Raw genomic sequence first — 19,128 nt, forward strand, 5'->3', positions numbered from 1 at the left:
TAAAATTTTGTTTGCACTTAAATGAATACATAAGTGACCCCCCCCCCCTCTTTCCTCCCCCGCCCATAATAAGTGTCCAAGACTTTAATTCTTCTCTGATTTAAGCTAGGATGTGTATAGTAAGTAAGTCAGTAATTTTTATTGGTTTGAAATCCAGAATCATAGGATTGATACCAAGACAATACACATTGGTTATACACAAACATCATGACAAACATACAGACATATATATCATACCAAATTCATAAAGATTGTACTATATATATATACACAGCCATGTATCACCATCATTGCTGGTGATCCGATGGATAAATCTGTTGTAGAGTTGTCACTGACTTAGACGTTCTTATACATATAATAATTTCTGTGACTGTATCTTGCATTAATTTGTACTGAACAATAACATCTCCATGGCTTATATATCATGTAATGTAGTACGACGCTAGATTAAAACTGACGAGGAAAGGTAACACACGGCCACCGAAAACTTTATTCATTGTGAGGCCCAGGTGGTCGTGTGGTCTAGCCGGCGGGACGGCTACAAAAGGGGGGGTAGGGGGGTTCTAACTATGTCCCCCTGCAAATACATTGATCGTCCCAAAAAGGGGGGTCCAACCCCCCTGGATCCGCCACTGATGTATGATAATGTCATGTAGGCCTATGTCTCCGATTCATTTCTTCATAGTTTTATAAAGCGGCCGTGACTGATTTGTAGACAAATCCTTGTTTATAACAGAGGCCTATTTAAAATACTCAGTTTACCACTTCTGAACTTTTTTGTATTTATTTTCAATACTTAAATCCCCATTCTTGATTCCAGACCGGGTTCCGGACTAACTCTCAATCATATACGTAAATGATCGTAAAGTGTATTCTCGAAAGCTTGACAAATGGAATACGAAAACCCGGAAAAATCACCGTTGCCGTTTTTTACACTATGACGCAACTCATCCATGGACGCTCGTCGGCTGCTGAATTCATGTTTTACAGTTAAAAAGAATGGAAAGATGTATACTAGTCTGATAGATAATACGAGGACCTCTGGTTTTTCAAAACTGTTGGATCAACAAGTTATTATAAACAGATGAATTGAAATGGTTTGCTTGTCGATTAACTTGAAGAAACCGGGTTTTAAACTAGAAAGTTGTGTGTCTTTTTGATGGATTATTTACATACCCGCTATTTTGTACTTGGAAAGCGCACCGAAAGGTAAATATTATCATGCAAATATTTAAAAAGATGCTAGTGGTATACTTTTCACGAAAAAACATTTGAATTTATAAATTTCATCGCATGCAAACCCGAAAATCAGTCTGACAAAGATCAGAAGATTGGCAAGAACGGACGCAAGTCAACTCGACCCACTGCCAAAACGGCCTACTTTTTTAACAACACGTCTCCCTTTCTAAAAATGTCCCACTCTTGTTAATGGAGCTACCACGTGAGTTTTATTGGAGGTTGGGGGGGGGGGGGGGGTCACCATGTCACAGGCACTTGTCTCAGAAAAAAAATTCCCTTTATACCTTAATTTAATACATATATATAGGATTTTTTTTTCTGAGACAAGTGCCTGTGTGGGGGGTGCTTGGATGTTATTTGAAAAATATGCGGAACTGGAGTTCTGTCAACTTTAAAAAAAAAATGCAGGATAACATTTTTATCGTAGCCCCCACCCCATAAAAGTCAAGTGGTGGCTTCCTTACCAACTCGTCCTGCTTTAAAAAAAATTGCCCTACTTTATATAAAAATGGTTAAAATCTGTAAAATATACTCCTGCAAAGAATGGCCTTGCCCAACTTGCATGACTTGGGTAAAATCCAAATGAATATAATTAATATTTAATTATATAAAAAATAAAAGTCTGCAAATTTGCCCTTATTTACATAAATTTGTACTTATCTAGACTACCTAGTTCAAATAATTATGACTTCTTGAAAGGCTATTACATTTTTTTTATTTGACGCCTTACTGTACATTAGAGTAAAGCGTCCAAAAAATAATATTATAATAGCCTTTCAAGACGTCATAATAATTTGGACTACTAGACTACCCAGAAATTAGAAAACACTGATATAAAAATTTAATATACATAAAATTGATAATGGAAATGGGGAATGTGTCAAAGAGACAACAACCCGACCATAAAGCAGACAACAGCAGAAGGTCACCAACATGTCTTCAATGCAGCAAGAAATTGCGGAGGCGTCCATCAGCTGGCCCCTAAACAAATATATATACTAGTTCAGTGATAATGAACGCCATACTAAACATGCTAAACTCCAAATTGTACACAAGAAACTAAAATTAAAAATAGTACAAGACTAACAAAGGCCAGAGGCTCCTGACTTGGGACAGGCGCAAAATTCAAGCGGGGTTAAACATGTTTATGAGATCTTAACCCTCCCCCTATACATGTACCTCTAGCCAATGCAGATGTATGATATCTATTGATTTAAATTGATGTGTCATTTCTGAAACCATGATTGTGGATTCATATTTGTTATTAAATTATTATGTACATGTAATTTATGTATTTATTTAGTGTATCATAATCTATTTGAACTTTTTTTTAGCTTACTCAAAATCAAGCTGTTTGGGCCTCCTCTTGTACATGGGAAGTGGACTCCTTGAGAAGGTGAAAGGTCTGCTTTACATGTACGTAATGTTAATATAAGAATACAAAAAATGTGGTGATCATGGTGATAGTGAATGAGAAAATAGAGGAATTTTTAAAAGTGTAAATTCACTTTTTTCCACTTATAAATCTGTCATATTGTAATTCTGATAATAATGTTTAAATTACATAATTAGGGAGCTACCATTTGATTTTTAGGGGGGGGGGGGGGGGGGGCTAGGATGAAAAATTTTGTCCTGCATTTTTTTTCAGTTGTAATTTCGAATTCTATCCTGCCTTTTTATTTTTCACTCTATTCGGTCCTGCCTTTTTTTTATTAGTTTATTCCGACTTTTTTTACCTAAATTGTCATCCTGCATTTTTTTTGCAAAGTGTCTCATCCTGCCTTTTTTTTACACTCAAAACTCCTGTCCTGCCTATTTTTTTCAAATTTCATCCTAGCTTTCCCATAAAAATCAAATGGTAGCTCCCTTATTTTCAAAATAAAATATTGTTTAGGTTGCTATAAACAGTTTCGTATAAAAACTAGGGGTTATTCCCCAACTAAAAATAGACATGGAGGGAAGTCCCTTTTTATCAACATAATTGGTGAAAAAGTATCATGTTTTTTGTATTTGGTTGTAAAGATATATTAATTAACTTCAATTAAAGCAGGTTGAATGATTAAAATAATTAAAAAAATTAGATTAAATATACATGTTTTGAGGGGAGACAACACTGTAAACAGTCTGTTTTTTTTGGCAGTGAAAATTGAAAACTTATTTGCAGACACTGTAGCTCTTTATGGAGCAGGCGAACGTACCCTGAAGCATGAATTTTTTGAAAGACCAGGTAAAAATCTATGAAATTCATATAACTTTGATTATGAAAAATGTACAGGTATCATGTCTTCAGGGGTGTGCACATGACCTGATTTCAGGTTTTTGTTGAGCCTGCAACTTTTGTTGCAGAAAGCTCGACATAGGGATAGTGATCCGGCGGCGGCAGTGTTAGCTCTCTTCTTAAAAGCTTTATATTTTAGAAGGTGGAGGACCTGGATGCTTCATACTTTGTATATAGATGCCTCATGTTACGAAGTTTCCGTCAGTCACATGTCCAATGTCCTTGACCTCATTTTCATGGTTCAGTGACCACTTGAAAAAAAAGTTCAGATTTTTCGTAATGTTGAATTCTCTCTTATTATAAGTAATAGGATAACTATATTTGATATGTGCGTACCTTGAAAGGTCCTCATGTCTGTCAGACAGTTTTCACTTGACCTCGACCTCATTTCATGGATCAGTGAACAAGGTTAAGTTTTGGTGGTCAAGTCCATATCTCAGATACTACAAGCAATAGGGCTAGTATATTCGGTGTATGGAAGGACTGTAAGATGTACATGTCCAACTGGCAGGTGTCATCTGACCTTGACCTCATTTTCATGGTTCAGTGGTTATAGTTAACTTTTTGTGTTTTGGTCTGTTTTTCTCATACTATATGCAATAGGTCTACTTTATTTGTTGTATGGAATGATTGTAAGGTGTACCTATCTAGCAGGCAGATGTCATGTGACCTTGACCTCATTTTCATGGTTCAGTGGTCAAAGTTAAGTTTTTGAGTTTTGGTCTTTTTATCTAATACTATATGCCATAGGTCATCTATATTTGGTGTGTGGAAATATTTTATGATCTTTATGTCAGTCGCGCAGGTTTTATTTGACCGTGACCTCATTTTCACAGTTCATTGCACAGTGTTAAGTTTTTGTGTTTTGGTCTATTTTTCTTAAACTATAAGTAATAGGTCAACTATATATGTTGTATAGAAGCATTGTTAGCTGTACATGTCTGCCTGGCATGGTTCATCTGACCTTGACCTCATTTTTAAGGTTCATTGGTCTGTGTTTAGTTATGTTGGTTAATGTTAAGTTTATGTGACAGTTGTATTAAAGCTTAGCTTTATACTTAGGACTATCAACATAATATCAATGATTAGTATAGAAGGCGAGACATTTCAGCGTGTGCACTCTTGTTTAAGCTTAAATTAGGCAATGTTTTTCCCAGTTTCTCTGGACATGCTGGATAAAACTTTTTTATACTATTAAAAGTACACTTTTTTTTTATTCCATTATAAACTAGAGAACATTCTGATTCCAGTGATATCTAGTTTTATACAAGTATCTTTATTAATCAGTCCACCACTAAGGGTCACTTATACATGGTCCCTCAAAATATGACGTCATAGAAAAAAACTGTTGATTGCACCCTTAACAAGAAAAGAAAACTCTCCACCAGAAATCAAGTGACATCGAAGTTAACTGTTAACATGTACAACAATAGGTCACTTTACATCCTTCAACAATGACTATGAGCAAAGCCAATACTGCATATTCAGTTTTTAAGGACCCTATATGAGAATCACAAATTTGTAAATCAATTCAAACAAGAAAACTAAGAGACTGATTTATACAATGTAAAATATAAAAAACAAAACAAAAAAAAATATGATAAACAGCAAGATAAGACAAATTGAACCACTAAATTACACTTATTTAGTTAGAAAAATGTGTTGGTGACCCCTCTTGCTAACTAACATGCCAACATGACTAAAAATAGAACATAGGGGTAAAATGCAGTTTTTGGCTTATACATGTATCTCTGAAAGCAGAAACTAAAGCATTCAGAGCAAATTTGACCTGGAGTTAAAATGTTTACCAGGTTAAGAAGAGCTATCCTTTTTTTTCAGGGAAAGTTTGTTGGTCTAGTTTAAAAGATCAAAACTAAGCCAATTTTGCAAGATCAAATATTAAATGCAATTTTGGCAGATATTATAACTTCATTTCATTAAACATTATTTCTTTTAGCATTTTCAAAGAATGTACAAGTACAAGTACTTTGAGAAGTATGAGAAGCTAATCAACAGGACAGAATTCATTTGGGTCATTGCTGTCTAGATTATATAGTGGATTCATAGATTGTCATTATATTGATTTATGTGCATATGAGCACAGAGGAGCAGTAGTCAATGAATAATTTTGTGATGAGAGGTATGTTTATATTAAAATGATGCCTAGTTTATTTGATAATTTTGCTCTCTTGTCAAACTCGGTAAATCATGGACATGTAGTTTCCAAGATTTATTTTAAAATTTGAGGTCATAGAGTTCCAAGTTTTGATTCTTGTTGTGGGCAAGTTTGAAAATTATCCATGTTAACAGTTAGAAGTGACAAATTATTTTTTTTACAAAACCATAAACAATTTAACTAAGATTTAACCCTTTCCTCCATGGAATTTTTTGTTTACAAACTTGATTCGCATAGGATTTTTTCAATAAAAAAAAAATCATCATATTTAACTTGTAAATCAGCAATAATTCTGCTGTGAGGTTAGCGCCCATGAAGGCAGCTCCCAAATCAGCTCTCGTTAATCAGTGATTTTTGTGAACATTTTCGATCTTTTACGAAAAGGATTAGATGCAGTACGTATCTGTAGACATTTGTGAGTGTTATACCACGAATTTGAGGTTTGTGAATGTGAAATAGACTGTTTTGCCAAAATGAATTTTTCACACATAATAAAAACAGTGAGCAGTCAGCCATTCAATAACAAAGGCCAGTTAATTCACCTGTGTAATGTATTTCTACGGCGGACCAGACGTGGCACTAGAGCAGGGAAAAGTGTTCAACGTGCGATACCTGTTATAACAAGTAAGATCAATCATTATGATAGCCAGAATATAATATGTCACAAACAACATGGTGCCAACATCGCGAATCTAGCCAAAATACCAATTCTAAAAACGAACAGTTTAATTTTAGATGAAATAAACACGAACAACAATATTGTTATATCTGTCTTAAATTGTCGACCAGTTAAGAACAAAGCACTCTCAATTAGTGACTATGTTGTTTCAAATAAACTGGACATGTTTGCAATAACGGAAACCTGGTTAGGTTCAAGTATAGACGAGTCAGTAAAACAAGAATTAGTACCGACAGGCTATGACTTTCTCCAATTAAACCGAGAGCATCGGCGCGGTGGCGGTATCGCTCTTATGTTTAAAAAGGGCATGAACATAGAATATCTTCCAAATAATGACATTTGCATAGATCAATTCGAACACATGGATTTTTCGTTTTGCCATGCTAAAACATGCGTAAAGTTTTGTGTCATTTACCGGCCTCCACCATCAAAGTCAAATGACTTGCGAACTAGCTTATTTTTCGATCAATGGAATTCTTATCTCGACCGGATTGTAACTTTCCCACATGAATTTATCATTACCGGCGATTTCAATTTTCACGTGGACGACAAAAATGACTCCAATGCTATGAAATTTTTACAAACTTTGGAAGACCACAACCTGACACAGCACATATCCACAGCGACTCACATTCGTGGACACACACTCGATCTTTTTATCACAAGGTCGGAGTCAAATTTACTGAAAACCAAAGCCTCGGTACATGAACCGAATTTATTTGATGCACGGGGTAACCCTTTTTGTGATCATCATGCTATTCAAGCCGTATTGGCTGGTGCTAAACCAAAGAAAATAAGTAAAACTTTCACTTTCCGTAAATGGAAAACCGTTGATCAAGTTGAGCTGTCAAATGATATTGTTCTTGATATCCCTGATACAAATCCATCTGTTGATGAACTAGCGAATCAGTATGACTCGGAACTTCGGGATGTTGTAGAAAAACATGCGCCTCTCGTAACAAAATCTGTGCTTCTTCGTCCGAACACGCAATGGTATTCGGATGAACTCCGTGAGTCTAAACGTAACAGACGGAGAGCTGAGCGAAAATGGCGAGAAACTGGTTTAGAGATACACCGACAAATCTTCAAAGAAAGATGTTCAAATACTGGCAAACTTTTACATCAAACTAAACAAGATTTCTTCTCCAAGAAAATCGAGGATTGCTCAGGTGATCACAAACAACTTTTTAAATTGTCAAACTCATTGATGGGTAAGCAGCATGATATTGTTCTACCAACCTCAACATCGAACACAGAACTGTCTAATAAGTTCGCACATTTCTTTATCAATAAGGTCACCACAATCAGAAACGTATTAAGTCAGCAACATTCCTTTAACAGAGAGTTATCTTTGGCTGAAGACACTCCGTTTAATGGTGAGCCTTTGGTTTGTTTCAAACGCACAACTAACGATGAAGTTTTTAAAATCATCAGCAAGTCACCGAACAAGTCATGCGAGCTTGACCCTCTGCCGACGCATATTTTGAAACAAAATATGGATGCTGTGGTTCCATTTATCGGTAACATCATTAACACTTCGCTTGAACAATCAGTAGTGCCTTCAACATTTAAAGAGGCGCTAGTAAGACCTTTGTTAAAAAAACCTGGACTTGATAAGGAATTGTTTCGGAATTATAGACCAGTCTCTAATCTTCCTTTCATCTCAAAATTGTCGGAAAAAGTAGTGGATAAACGTCTTGATCAGCATCTTGACAACTACAGGCTTCGTGATCCTTTACAATCAGCGTATAGGCCACATCATTCAACTGAGACAGCCCTGCTTCGTGTTAACCATGATATCGTGGAAGCACTAGATGGACAATTATCAATGGTTTTGGTATTACTTGATCTTTCAGCAGCATTCGATGTGATCGATCATTCAATATTGTTTCAACGGCTCGAACATTCGTATGGGATAACTGGAAAAGCATTAAATTGGATTCGTTCTTATCTTACCAACAGGAACCAGCGAGTCGTGATAGGGTCGGATAGATCAAACGCCAGTCATCTGCCATTCGGAGTTCCGCAAGGTTCAGTTCTCGGACCAAAACTGTATTGTCTTTTTTCGAGACCAATTGGAAATATATGCCGTCGTCATGGTTTCAAATTTCACTGCTATGCAGATGACACACAGGTCTACATGACAATCAAACCGCTCGATGACTGGAACAACTACGTTAAAAGACTTGAATTGTGTTTGGAAGAAATTGGCATTTGGATGTCAAACAATCTGTTGAAACTAAACCAGGATAAAACGGAACTGATCGTCTTTTCATCGAAACATCAGTCGAAGAACATGCCTGTTTTCCAACTTAAAGTAGGTGAAAATGTCATCAATAGTGTCTCATCGGTACGTAATCTTGGTGTTTATTTTGACAGCCGTCTTACCATGGAAAAACAAGTTGCGTCTATCGTAAAATCGTGTAATTACCATCTGTGCAACATTGGACGAATCCGACATTTCATCTCTACGGATGCTTGTAAAACTCTGGTTAATTCCCTTGTAACTTCCAGACTTGACTACGCAAATAGTCTACTCTTCGGCGTTAACAAGTGTCAAATTGAAAGGTTACAGAGAGTTCAGAACACTGGAGCCCGTCTTGTTACGAAAACTAGGAAAAGAGAACACATTACACCTATTCTCGCTGGACTGCACTGGCTCCCTGTTGAATTCCGGCCAAAGTTCAAAATCCTTGTCTATACGTACACGGCACTGCAAGGAACTGCCCCGGACTATATACAGGAACTATTACATCTCCAAACAACAACTAGGGCACTAAGATCAGAGGGCAGCCTTAGACTCGAACTGCCACATGTCCGAACAAAAACGTACGGTGAAAGACAATTTAATCGTGCTGCCGCTATCCTATGGAACAATCTACCTGTACAAATTCGTCACTCTAAATCTGTTCAGTGTTTTAAAAAACAATTGAAGACATATTTTTACAGACTTGCGTTTAATAAGCTGTTATCTTAATTCTTATTCTTTTTATTTGAAAATGTGCTGTGATTTTTGTTTTTTGTTTTCTTCGTACAATTTTTATTCTAGCAAAAGTTTTCATGACCATTTCAATTATTTATTGTAATCTTTCTGCTAAATTTTTAATATATTTTCGCTTTCTATGTTTTAATTTTTATTTTTTATTTTTTTTGGTACCTATTATTGATTTTAATTCTATTATTTTTCTATCAATATAATTATTTATGTTCATATATCTTTCATATATACGTTTTTAGTTCTTTTAAACATAACATTTTTTATTCCATTTTGTTTTGTGGTTAACTTATTATATTTTTATCATGTATATATATATATGTAAAGCGCCTTAGAGTGATTTTATTGTTATATAGGGCGCTATAGAAATTTTTACTATTATTATTATTATTATTTAAAGTATTAATGCATTGTAAAAACGAACATTTCATCAATGAAATTCAAGTCAGATATTCTCCTGAATATCCTTTTCATATTGGATACAATTTTTTTAAAGTCTTTTTTAATATGCAGACATTTTGTAGTCAATGCGTTTCAACTGAGGTACTACACAGGCGTCAAAAGGCGTCATTATGGAGTAAAGGGGTGGGGTCAAAAAGCGTCATTATGGAGGAAACGGTTAACCTCAAACTATTTAAAACAGAAAATGTTTTAGTTCTAATCTATAGCGTTATGCCCTTTATATACACAGAAAAAAGTCCCATAAAATCTAACTTGAGGAAAACTCAAAAGTGGCATTTTATATTTCCTTTGGAAATTAACATTGGAAGGGGAGATAACTCCGCAAAAATGAGTCCTTTTTTGGTCAGTTTTTGGTTGATTTTCTTGAAATTTATGTAAAGGCTTAAGCACGATACTTTTATGGAGTTATAAGTTTGTATTTGACTAAATTATATAATCATGATAATCTCCTGCTCATGAAATGTACAAAACCGAAGTGTTACAGGTATTATTTTTTTTTGGTGCATTTTTCATTAAAGAAATTGCAAATTTGAAGCTTTGAGACCATTTTGAAAAAATAATGTGAATATTTGGTATTGTTTATATCTGTATATTATATTCTTTCAGCATCTTACTTGTCTAAAGAAACTTTAAACCACAAAATGAAGAATACGTGCTTAATTATTTTTATCAAATTTGAGATTCTTAATTACCTTGACACCAAGCAATAGGTATGGGCTTTGCTCATTGTTGAAGGCCATACAGTGACCTATAGTTGTTAATGTCTGTGTCATTTTGGTCTTTTGTGGATAGTTGTCTCATTGGCAATCATACCACATCTTCTTTTTTATAATAACTTATGGTAAAGTGATTAATATTGTGCAATTGTAGTTATAATATAGGGATATTGCATGAATATTGTCATGAGTAAAATTTATATTGCACGAGCTTCGAGTGCAATTTTTGTTCTACAAGGGACAATATTTCCCAATATTCATGCAATAATTTTGAAGATGTATTGCACTGGTGCAATACTATAGGGTTATTGCATGAATATTGGGGAATATTGTCCCGAGTTGAATTTTATATTGCATAAGCTTGCGAGTGCAATATATGTTCTACGAGGGACAATATACCCCAATATTCATGCAATAACCCTTTTATTGTATAGCAATATAATATTTGAAAGTAAAAATTGGTTTAAACTAAGAGTTTGTCATTGATAACGTCATGATTTTTTGAAGATTTTTGCACTAGTGCAATATTATCAGATTTTTATCATATGCTTCAACAGTAGAGAAAAATAACAGATTCATATATTGATCCTTCTACGTGGTTCCCGAAAAGATCTTGAAAGAGTAAAAAGTTCACGGACGTCGGACCCAAAATTTGATACATTCAATAAGAAATCTTTCTATCATATGCCTCAACAGAGAGAAAAAAAAAACCAACATTTTGATATGGACGAATCGACAAAAAAATAATTCAACAATATACATGATGAAAATTGTTTGGAAAAGTAAACTTTTTTTATTTAAAGTAACTTTCTAAATTATGTTTCAGAAAAACTTAAAAAATGCATTTATTTAATATTTTTTTTTAATTTAATTTAATTATTTTACACAATATACTTTCCAGTATTCATATAATTGTTTTGTACACTACTTTGTAATGTTTTTCACTGAAAACGTAGCATTAAGGTGTATTTTCCGGAATTTGCCGAGTATCACCGAAATGCCATGTGATAACATTACGGAAAGGCATGTGATAACAATCGAAGCATGTGATAAACTTTTCATATCAGCCCGCTAAGCACCAATTCGAAAAATATAGAAAATACTTTAATTTAATGCTATTATCATACGGTAAAAATCATATGTTATTAAGTCTAAGTATATGATAATAAAATTTATTGCACGCTAACTTTTAGTTATTTTCTGTGGGAAATATTATATTGCTATGCAATAATAGAATTTATTGCACACTAACTTTTGGTTACTTTCTGTAGGAAGTATTATATTGCTACATGTATGCAAAAATTCTTATAATTAGTGCTTCACTTAAATGTTGACAAGTTTCTTACTCCTTGATACAGGTCCTAATTTGGATTGTAAATAAATATTTGACATATTATATGTTTCTGAATAAATGTAGTCAAAGAACTTGAAATTGGTTACACAGCTACTTTTGCATCTATGTACTATTTCTGAACCAAAAAATATGTAGTACTGTAGCTTCGGAGGCGACGGCATCAACAATGTATTAGTTTGTGATTAGGTCTAGTTTATGGTGAACCACATGTGATAGGATAATCATATTTGGTATGCAGTTGTATATTAGCATTGGCACATCTCATTTCCATGGAGATTATTTGGCCCTGCCTTCTCAGTCATGGTCTATTGACTTCGAAACTTTTGCTCATACATGTATTAGTTTGTGATTAGGTCAGTTTATGGGGAACCACAAGTGGTAAGTCAATGATATTTGGTATGCAGTTGTATAAGCATTGGTATATCTCATTTCCATGGAGATAATTTGGCTCCGCCCCCTTAGTCATGGTCTATTGACTTTGAAATTTTTTCTAAGTTATCATGTATTAGTTTGTGATTAGGTCAGTTCAAGGGGAACCATTAGTGGTTGGGCAATGTTAATTTGTATTCAGTTGTATAAGCATTGGCACATCTCATTTCCATGGAGAATATTTGGCCTCGCCCCCTCAGTCACAGTCTAATGACTTTGAAACTTATCTTAGTTTACATGTATTAGTTTGTGATTAGATCAGTTTAAGATAAACTGCTTATGTTTAGTCAATAATATTTGGTATGCAAATTTATTGGCATTTGCAAGTATTGTTTCCATGGAGATTATATAGCCCCACCCCCTCATCATGGTTCATTGACTGTGAAACTTTTACATAGTTTACACATTAATGTTTGTAATTAGGTTTGGGAACGACTTATACATGTACCGTACCTAAATGTTACAATAATTTTTAAGTAAAGAAAGTTATGATACTAAATATCAAAAGTAAATGTCCAGTACTACAGATTTTAAATACAGAAACATTACCTATGCAAAAGTAGCAGTTTATATGAATTCAAGAATTGAATCTACATGTATATTCAATTAAAGATTTCTTGCTGTTGTGCAATACACTGGGCTGTTGCGCAATAATTGGTTAATCTGTTGTCATCAAAGTTTAACGAAATTTTAAGGATACATGTATTTCCAAAAACTTGAAAGTCACCCCTTTTCTTATGACATGTATGAAGAAAATCTTATAACTCAGAAACTGACAAACTTAAATTTATAAAAATCAAATGGGAGCTTACAACAAAAAATATGAACAATTTAACTAAGTTTCATGATATTCAGCATTTTTATGTCCCACTCAACGAAGTTTTGGGGGTATAATGTTTTTGACCTGTATGTCTGACGTCAAGTCCTGTTTCTTGTCATCACAACTGTTCTCAAACAACACAACAGAATTTCATGAAATCTTTTTAGATAATAAGGACATACAATGTAGATGTGCATATCGACAGGAAATTAATAAGATTCAATTTTTTTTTTTAGGAGTTACACCCCTTTGAACTTATTTGCTTTAATGTACTACTTCAACAGTTTGTTATTGCAACTCTCCTGAATCCACACAACAGAATTTCATGAAACTTTGTAGATAATAAGGACATACTATGTAGATGTGCATATCAACAGGAAATTACAATTCATTTTTTTTCTAGGAGTTATGCCCCTTTGAACTTATTTGCTTTAGGGTGCTATAAACAGTTTCGTATAAAAAACTAGGGGTTATTCCCCGACTAAAAATAACCATGGTGGGAAACCCCTGTTTATTTACTCAATTGGTGAAAAAGTATCATGTTTTTTGTATTTGATTGTAAAAATTAGTTAATTAGCTTTGAATTAAAACAGGTTGAATGATTGAAATAATTTTAAAAATTATATTAACTTTACATGTTTTGAGGGGAGACAACACTGTAAACAACCTGTTTTTTTGGCAGTGAAAATTGAAAACTTATTTGCAGCCACTGTAGCTCTTTTCGGAGCAGGAAACCGTACCCTGAAACAAGATTTTTTTGAAAGGCCAGGTAAAAACCTACAAATTTCATACAGTTTTGATTATGTAAAATGTGCATGGATCATGTCTTCATGGGTGTGCACATGACCAGGTTTCAAGTTTTTTATGTTCAAATTAGACCTTTTTTCCCCCATGTTCATTGGATGGAATATTTTTAATATATTAAAAGTACACATTATTTTTATTTCATTAAAAACTAGAGAACATTCTGATTCCAGTGATATCTAGTTTTATACAAGTATCTTTATTAATCAGTCCACCACTAAGGGTCACTTATGCATGGTCCCTCAAAATGTGACGTCATAGAAAAAAACTGTTGATTGCACCCTTAAAGGGACAAATATATATTATAGTGATGTTTTCGCATAGAAATGTGTACGTGAATGGAGTAAAACAATTCTGAAAAATATTGTACGGCACGTATACTTTAATTTAAAAGCATCAGTTTGGTATATTTAATGCAAATATTACAGATTTGTACATAGCAACCAGAAATAAGAAAACCAGACTCTGCGCGAATATTGAAGTTTTTTTCAACTTTTTGTGACGTCATGATATTTTATTCAATCTCTCATATATTTGGAACCAAAAGTTGCACATGCAAAGTGTAGATTTTTTCTACTTTGACCTGTATTTCTGATCAGTGTGACATAAATTTTAATTCATTATAATATATATTTGGTACTTTTTAAAGTCATAAAGGTACAAGTGCCATCCCTAAGAAAAACACTATTTCCATATTTTTCTCAACTCAGCTATAACTTAGTTCACATAATACTAGGGACAAAATATATTTAAAGTAACTTTATTCATGCTTATTTCATAGTTTTTATTCTATTTATTCAAAAGAAACCCTATTTTATGATTTATTTTCTTTGTAAAACTGATGAAAATGAGATACAGGAAATGTTTGGAGTTTGCTGGTTAAACTGTTTGCCACTGGCCAATATGCCAGTACTACGCGACATGAAAAAAGAGCTGTATTTTCACTATTCGTGGTCACAATCCTTAAAGTCAGACATCATTTTAATCGGTATAGTGTACAGATTCAGAAAAGCTAAGAAATTTTAATATATCGCATATAAAGTTTTGCCTTAAGGGTGCTATAAACAGTTTCGTATAAAAAACTAGGGGTTATTCCCCGACTAAAAATAACCATGGTGGGAAACCCCTGTTTATTTACTCAATTGGTGAAAAAGTATCATGTTTTTTGTATTTGATTGTAAAAATTAGTTAATTAGCTTTGAATTAAAACAGGTTGAATGATTGAAATAATTTTAAAAATTATATTAACTTTACATGTTTTGAGGGGAGACAACACTGTAAACAACCTGTTTTTTTGGCAGTGAAAATTGAAAACTTATTTGCAGCCACTGTAGCTCTTTTCGGAGCAGGAAACCGTACCCTGAAACAAGATTTTTTTGAAAGGCCAGGTAAAAACCTACAAATTTCATACAGTTTTGATTATGTAAAATGTGCATGGATCATGTCTTCATGGGTGTGCACATGACCAGGTTTCAAGTTTTTTATGTTCAAATTAGACCTTTTTTCCCCCATGTTCATTGGATGGAATATTTTTAATATATTAAAAGTACACATTATTTTTATTTCATTAAAAACTAGAGAACATTCTGATTCCAGTGATATCTAGTTTTATACAAGTATCTTTATTAATCAGTCCACCACTAAGGGTCACTTATGCATGGTCCCTCAAAATGTGACGTCATAGAAAAAAACTGTTGATTGCACCCTTATTACTACTTCAACAGTTTGTCATTGCAACTCCTCTGAATCCACACAACAGAATTTCATGAAACTTAGTAGATAATAAGGACATACTATGTAGATGTGCATATTGACAGGAAATTATGATTCAATTGAAGTTTATCAATTGCCAAGGTACATTGAAAGGTTGTTCTTTTATTAAAATCTGCACATACATGTATATAGGATTTTTTTATAAGCTTAAACTTGATCTTCTTTCTGTTGTTAGCTTACATTTTGTTTCAATTTACTTAAAAGTAAAAGTATATAGGAAAGGTATAAATTAGTGAGCATCGGTTCATACTACATATAGTTTTTGTCTGGACTTCTTGATTAATTTATATATATATATATACAATTTTAGCTTGTTACCAAATGAAAGGAAAGGACATTATTGGCAAGGATTGATATTACTGGTGAACATGTATGTCATGTAGGTGTGAATGCCCTGCAAAACAGACCTGATATCAAAGTAAGTTCATCTGTAGAATTGCAGTTAATTTAAATAATTTTATGTTATCTACCTAAAACTGTTTCAAGTTTAATTGTACATGTACAGTGTTGCTTATTTTTCTCACTTTCTGATTCAATGCATGCATTAAGCCTTACTCTGCTCGCCTCCTTCTGCTCCATACACACACACTTGAGATGTCAGAAATTCAGACTATCATAGCATTTACATTACAAACTTACCTAGTCAGACTGGCCAATATTATGTTTTGATAAGTAAACGTTGTTATTTAGAAAACATAAAATATTTGCCACTGGACATTCAAATAAGCAAAAAAAAAACCGACCAGATAATGATTTTGCATTAACAGAATGAATTTGCAAACATATAACAATTAGCTTAGGGCTATTCCAGAAAAAAATGTATGGGGGGGTTGGAAGGCACGTTGTATTAATAATACATGGGTGATGGGTATCAGAGCAACTTTTCACACTATAATGCACTATAATTCTCAATTACAATTGTCTTGGTGGCGGGTGCTGACAAAAACTGCCTTCCAACCCCCCCCCATACATTTTTTTCTGGAATAGCCCTTATGTAATTCATGGAAGTTAGATTTATATTCTTTATGAATATTTTATTTCAGTTACCATCACAGTGAACATGGTGAAGAATAACCAATACCATGAATACAGGACACAGAAGACTACCTCACAAACTTGGGAATTTTACAAAAAATAGAACGTTTAAATTTACAAAGAAGACATTTATTTTGACATTCATAGACTTGGAAAGTAGAGAAATTATAATGTGAATATAAATCCTTGGAAATAAAATTTTGAACTTTGAAGAAGATTGAAGATTATGTTTGTTCTAAGAAAGTTTGAAGAAAAAGGATACATTCAAAACTGTAAAAAGGAAACATTACAGTATTCTCAATTTATACTCTTGAGATCAATTACTCTTGATATATAATTAAAAGGACTTATAAAAGTAAGGACATTTGGTTGAATTGCCAATGAGAAAAATATCCACCAGAGTTCACATGAAATGATAGTGAGCTATTATAGGTATCCATATGTCCTCCAACAATGAAAAAAAATGAACTATATAGTGTGTTGTGAAAGGGTTTGGACATGACAAATAGAGAAAACTAAGAGCCTTGTTTTATCAAGTTAATACATGAAAGCAAAATATGAACCAAAGACCACCACTGAAATACTTCTGATTATTGTTGATTTACTCTTGAAATATCATGTAAAATGTTTAAAAAGATATCATCAATATTCAACTTGTTAAACAACAAGTCACTGTATGACAGAAAGTTCTTGGACAAAATCCTTGTATGTGTATTGCATCAGAATATTTTTTTTAGATAGAACACTAGGAGACTATATACATGATATAAGGAAATGCAAATAAAAAGTATCATCACCTTAAAAAAAAGTATAGCATTTTATCATTGACAGATACTATACACTATAATAAGTGTGTTATATATACTACAATAAGTGTGTTATATACTATAATATATATATATTATAATGCATAAATATAATAGACGTTATACGTCCGTGGTACAAAACATCCGTATTACGTCCGTGGTACTAAACGTCCGTAATACGGACGTGGTACTAAATATCCGTATTATGGACGTTTTACGGACGTTTTACGGATGGGAAGCAACGGACGTTTTACGTCCGTGGTACTATTCGTCCGTAGACGTGCCGTATAATACGGACGTTTTACGGATTTTTTACGGACGTAAAACGTCCGTAGCTATTTTACCTGTGTACTGACCCCCTACGGATGCAAAGAGGGTGAATAAAATTCATAGGGGACTCGGACTCCGGCCTCACCCCCTATGGATTTTACTAACCCTCTATGGATCCGTATGGGGTCCGTAGCGAACCATATAACTTATATTATCGTACCGCGGCTAAATTATCACGTTGTGATTGGTTTAACGCCGTCACGTGGTGACCCCCTATGAGACCGTAGGGGTTAGTAAATTTTGGGGGGTTCGTGACGCGGTAATGGTGACGTCATCTATTAATGTTGTTGTTTCTTTGATTATTTTTCAACAAAACGCAGCAGAAAAAGTCCAACGTACGATAAATTCGTTATACGGTTAACGTTAACTACTGACCCCCTACGGATCCATAGAGGGTGAATAAAATTCATAGGGGATTCGGCCTCCAGCTTCACCCCCTATGGATTTTACTAACCCTCTATGGATCTGTATGGGGTCAGTAGCGAACCATATAACTTATAATGGATCAAAATGTATTTTCTTGTACTGGCTACAGTTAAACTATGCATGGATTCATTTGAAATAACGCTCACCTTTGTAACCGTTATGCATGTTATATCTAATTTATGGTTATATGTGTCACGTGATATGTGTATTTTAAAATTTACAACTAAAGGAATTGTGTTGGTCAAATTACTTAATATAATCAATACAAAAAATAGGACAATTTTTTGAGTGTCAATGATAAACTCATGCAACCATAGAACAAAGTAAAAGGCTATTTACAATGTGAATATGATTATGTAAAAGAGCCAGGGACAATTAAAAAATAGATAAATAGTTTAAGTTACATATAACAAAATATTTACATTGCAAATCATCGCTGGCCTTGGAAGCAAATGACAACTAATTATGGAACGCCACAGCTGTCTTATGTGTAACTCTGATATTACTTTATTTTGTTTTGTCTTTACTTAATATGGTTTTGACATTTATTTACTTAATGATATTTCGATATTACACGATATGGTTTCGTTTTGACTTGATATAGTTGGTGTGTTCCCATTTCGGCTTAACATATGTTTCCAACAGTCTAGGTTACATATATACAGTGGGATTTCCAGTGACACTAGAACAATAGAAAAGTCACTCTTCTTATGAAAGAGATAGAAAAGTTCTAAAAACAGGAGAGACAATTTACGCATAAAACCCGATATGCATAGGGATGAATATCTCTTAAAACACAAAACCAT

General features: G+C 33.6%; 1 long non-coding RNA gene across 6 annotated transcripts; it reads left to right on the plus strand.

Moving 5' to 3' along the window:
* Positions 1 to 846: 846 nt before the first annotated feature.
* LOC139499912 (uncharacterized) lies at positions 847 to 16,975 on the plus strand. Of its 6 annotated transcripts, XR_011658263.1 has the most exons (6): positions 1,085 to 1,209; positions 2,574 to 2,655; positions 3,380 to 3,466; positions 5,475 to 5,657; positions 16,036 to 16,143; positions 16,769 to 16,975. It is a non-coding gene; the product is annotated as an uncharacterized lncRNA (long non-coding RNA). The 6 variants fall into 6 exon arrangements; XR_011658265.1 differs by lacking the exons at positions 1,085 to 1,209; positions 3,380 to 3,466 and adding an exon at positions 847 to 1,070; XR_011658262.1 differs by lacking the exon at positions 3,380 to 3,466.
* The last annotated feature ends 2,153 nt before the right edge of the window (positions 16,976 to 19,128 follow it).

Source organism: Mytilus edulis, chromosome 13 (assembly GCF_963676685.1).
Source record: "Mytilus edulis chromosome 13, xbMytEdul2.2, whole genome shotgun sequence".
NCBI classification, from domain to species: domain Eukaryota; kingdom Metazoa; phylum Mollusca; class Bivalvia; order Mytilida; family Mytilidae; genus Mytilus; species Mytilus edulis.